Source organism: Ixodes scapularis, unplaced genomic scaffold, assembly GCF_016920785.2.
Source record: "Ixodes scapularis isolate PalLabHiFi unplaced genomic scaffold, ASM1692078v2 PGA_scaffold6__148_contigs__length_123643588, whole genome shotgun sequence".
Lineage (NCBI taxonomy): Eukaryota > Metazoa > Arthropoda > Arachnida > Ixodida > Ixodidae > Ixodes > Ixodes scapularis.
The window spans coordinates 116,138,870-116,143,845 of NW_024609881.1; the positions used below are offsets into that span (position 1 = coordinate 116,138,870).

Below are 4,976 nucleotides of genomic sequence, written 5' to 3' on the forward strand. Positions count from 1 at the left end.
AAGCACAGTCAGTGCAACAAGCGGGTGCAGGGACACGCTCTTTCACGCGCCTTAGAAACAAAAATATAAAAATAAGCGCTCGGAACCAAGTGTCCAGGTGCGTAAGCAAAGCGGACATGCACCTGCCACGGCTACACAAGGGGAGATTGGTGGGCGAGCCTCCAGCACGTGCTCATCTGCGCGGGCACGTTCGACGCTCGATACATCGAAGCATTGTCGAAGGAAGACAAATAGGGAGTGTAGGCCACCTTGAATGCACGAAAAGTTGTCCTTTCGATAGCTCGGTAGTCAGAGTGACTGACTTTAGCTGAAGGGGGAATCGGTGGCTGAGGGGCTTGCGCAGGCTAGAGTCACTGAATGTTCCCAGACTACAGAAACTTCCAGGCTCGATGCGCCAAAATGGCGGCTCAACCTTTTTTTTTTTTTTTTTTATTGTGGTCCCCATGAGCGTTTAGAAAGCATGTGTCTGCGTGAAAAAACAAAAGAAAAAGACTATTTCTGTAGGAAATATTTATTGGAGATTAGTGCAGAATGACAGTAGCATGATGTTTTCATAGAATATTAGTTTACAAGGTTTGGCGGCACAATTAATATTGTTTTTATAGAACCTCAAGGGCTTGTGTACCTGCCGAGCCAGGTTCTACTTGAAAACATTCGTGAACCGAAACGACAAGCACAAATTCTTTATTTTATCTATATCCGCACAGAGTGCGACCTCATTCGAGGTCATTGCAGGAGGGGGGTCACAACAGCTCATAGTAATGGTGAACACTCTTAACAAAAAACAAACAAAACCTGGTTATCAAAGAAGGATTGAAAACAATCACATATTAAGACAAAGAAATATGCATAATGTTTTAAAGACAACCATTGTATGCAAACGTGCTCGTAGGCCCGTCGACGTTATTCTACAGCCCAAACGTACGTGGAATGAAGGAATGTTTAAAATAAATAAGGTGAAACTACAGTGCAAGAAAGTTTAAGCGACGAAATCGTCCAGTGCGTGAAATAACGGAGGCGGAAATGCACAGGGTGAACATCCGCTCCCCCCAACAAATTAAGCTTTTTTTTTACTTTTTTTTTTTTTTTTACAAACGAAGTATTTAATGCAGAACTCTCATTGGCCGTCCCAATGTAGCCCCTATAGGATGTGAGCCAGGTGCCAAAGTTTTAGTACAAACCGTTAGCTTATTAAAATGTTTTAAGTTATATTCTGAAAATTCCATTGGGAAAGGGCAGCCGACGGAGATTTCGAACACATGGGAGCTGAATGGCGCAGTTACCGTACGTTTTCCTGCTAAATTTAGCGGGGAAACTGAATAGTTGTAAAGGTCACGTGACGTCAGGGCACGGGACGTCGATTTCCCCCGCTATATTTAGAGGGGAAACTGGATTGATATTTTGGTCGCAAGACGCGAATTTTCCTGCCATATTTAGGGAAGAAACTGAGTCGACGTCTGGGTCACGTGCCGTCAATTTTCCCGAAACGTATGGGTCAGGTGACATCAGGAGACGTCACATTATGCCAATTTCTCCGCTAAGTTTAGCTGAAAACGCACGGTAGAACGGACGGACTGATGGGCGGAAAAAATTACAGGGTGACGCCTAACGTTTTAGCGCGGCTTGTCACTCTCTTCACTCCACAAATTTCGGTTCCCTAGTGAAAAAAGTCATTTTTATGAGAAATTTCTCGGGTTCAATAAACACATATGAATCATACAGGATATATAAGACCATATAAGAACCATATAAGAACCACATAAGGGCTATATAAGAACTATATAAGATATATAAGAACCATATAAGAAACCTATAAAAAAACTTCTCACAAATCTCTTATATGGCGCTTGTATGTCCTCATAAATCTCATATAGCTCTTATATAGTTCTTATATGGTCCTTATATAATCTTATATATCTTGTATGATTCGTATGTGTTTATTGGACACAAAAATTTCTCATACAAATGAGAATTTTCAATAGAGTTACCACGATAGTGTTGTAATGGTACGCCTAGATTGCGGGTGGGGATTGACGAGGAAATGTGTGTGAAATTTTGGCTTTGATGTCCATCCGTTGTGAAAAAAAACAACAAAAAAAAACGAACATTTATCTGATTTCACGGGACATCCCGTCCGAGCGCAAAGAGTTCTCGTGATTTCGACGGCGTTTCAATGCTCTCTCTGTCTGTGCAAAAAACATCAATGTTGTCTGCATAGGCCAAGCTGCGAACCTTGAGCACATTCATATCAAAACTGCGTACTCACTCACTTTGAATGATACTCGTACATAATTATAACGCAAACGATAATGGCGAGAGCGGGCTGCCTTGCCTAACATAACATTTTATAGGAATGCATTCACTGACTCGCTAATTAAATATAAGACTCGTGCAATTATAATAGGCCTTTTGTACTCTTTCAAAAGCAATAGATCCTGTATCGATACGCCTCAAGATTTGGCTTAGAACTTTATGAGAAACACGCTAGAAGGACTTTTATGTCAACTCGCAACATGGCGACTTTGCTCAGCTCAGCGTCGCGGCGCTCCAGAATGCTGCGCGCAATATGATCGTTGGTCAAAATAGTCCGGCCTTTTATGGCGCATGTCTGATGACTCACAAAGCAAGATGACAATCATTATACGTAGTTGACATGTTTCTCCAGTATTGCCCAACTAAACTTAAAAAAGCGAAAAAGTTTTTTTTTGTTTTACTTTTTGAACTTTGAGTTAAGGTTCCATTGTAGTGTCACTATGTTTTGGGTTTCGTTTTTGGAAGTGGTTAAACTTGCGTCTCTTTTTCATGAAATACTAAAACTGCAACATATACAACTCCAGTGCGGAATTCAAGCGAACGAAACACGTGGAGTTATAGCTTTTACCCAACCTCATGTATCATTTTTACTTATTTTTACACTTGTAGATTGTAAATGAATTTTTTTTTTTTTTTTAGTTAAACGTGTTTGGCTTTTGAGAGGAAACCGTTCATTCTCGCCTGGCTACAGTACAGCGACGTTTCCGGTGTTATTGGGACTTTCGAAGAGTTATCCCTTTTGATTCGCGTTTGGTAAGATTGATGAGAACCAGCTGTGCATATTATTCGGCCTTCCTTTTCCGCAATAACAGCACATGTTTTTCAGGAGCATCGTGAGCTTCAGTTCCTTCGAAGGAACTACGGCGAATAGATTACGTGACGTCGCTCGGCTTTAAGCCACAGCATAAGGCCCGCTAATGTCAGCAGAGAGAAAGGGAGGAAGCGTCCTCCGATAGAGCACACGGGAAGCTGCATGGCACCCCCAATGACGTCACTAGGAGGGGGACCAGGTGTGACCCTGAGGTATGGGAGTGAGTTGAGAGGTGCCAGAAATGCCAATATATTAGCTTTTTTTTACACAACAACTAGGACACGCAGGCGAAATCGGTTTTCTGTTCCTTACTTCACAAGTGTCAGAGGGCAACTTCCACAAATTTTCGACCGAAGTCCGGATATCGTTGAACCCCTCTTTAAGCTCGACCTTGCCGAGACCTTTTACTATATCACGCTTCATCCCTCCTCTCGTAACTTGACCACATTTAGAGTAGGCCGCCGTTACTACCGTTTTTGCGGAATGCCCTTCGTGATACGCCCGGCACCGTTTTACATGCAGCTCTTGGCAACAGTCAGTGCCAGAGAAGTGCACTCGCGTGGGCTCTGGGCTTGGTCTCACATAGACAATTTCTTGTGCGCCCATCCCGACCCAGACAAGTTGGCGTCTACGGTGCGCCTCCTCGTAGAAAACTTGCTGCGGTCGGGATTTCGTTTGAACCTAAGCGAAACGAGCACAACCCACGCGACGCGTGGATTTTCTTGGGTTCAGGCTCGACACAGCCGATGACACCATTTCGCACACGCTGCAGAACGGCTCCAAGCCATTCTTCGAGTCCTTCGCTCGCTGGAGTGCCCGCTTCTCCTCAAGGCGCTGCAGGGGGCGGCGGGCTACTTGACTTTTTACTTTTCTCTCTGTGTCTCTGGGTTTTTTAGAGCGCAGCTCTTAGGCGCCCGTTTCCGGCTTGAGCGGCGTCGGCGTCGCCGTTGCCGTCGGCGTCGCGGTCGCTGTCGGCGTAACCGCGCGGTGCATTATGGGTAAATTTTTCCGAAGGGACCCGAGGACTCCCGAAGGAACCCGAGGTCGTCCCGAAGGAACCCGAGGTCCTTCGGGAGGACATCGAGGCCCTTCGGGAGGACCTCGGGTTTCCTCGGTAGGACCTCGGGAGGACCTAGGGTTCCTTCGGGAGAACCTCGGGTTCCTTCGGGAATTGCATGCAAAAGGTTGCATGCAACCTGTTGCATGCAAATGGCATACGAGTTGTATGCAACCTGTTGCATGCAACCCAGGTTGCATGCAACCTGATGACGTCATCGTCATTATCACTGATGACGTCATTAGTGACGTCACTGATGACGTCATTGGCATCCGCATCGTCATCGTCATCATCACTGATGACGTCATTGGCATCCGCATCGTCATCATCACTGATGACGTCATCAGTGACGTCACTGATGACGTCATAAAATTGTCATCGTCAAGGTCACGTGACCCCCCGAGGTCACGTGACCTTAGGGGGTCATGTGACGCCTAAGGTCACGTGACCCCTGAGGTCACATGACCCCCTAAGGTCACGTGACCCCACTGAGGCCACGTGACCCCCTGAGTCACGTGAACCCCCTGAGGTCACGTGGCCGCCTGAGGTCAGGTCATTCTCCTGAGGTCACGTGACCCTCTGAGGTCAAGTGACCCCCCTCCCCCGAGGTCACGCGACTCCCTTGACGTCACGCGACCTCCCGTGAGGTCACGTGACCTTAAGGAGTCACCTGTCCCTCAGTACGCTTCCATACTCCTCCTCAAGAGCTGCGCTCCAACCGGCGTTACAGGGAATCGTAAACGGCTTTCATTTTTTCATTTCATTTCATTTCATTTCATTTATTAATCCTTAAGG

At 46.0% G+C, this 4,976-nt stretch overlaps 1 pseudogene; it reads left to right on the forward strand.

The window, feature by feature from the left end:
* The first annotated feature begins 3,128 nt into the window (after positions 1-3,128).
* Positions 3,129-3,983, forward strand: LOC121833019 (annotated as a pseudogene).
* The last annotated feature ends 993 nt before the right edge of the window (positions 3,984-4,976 follow it).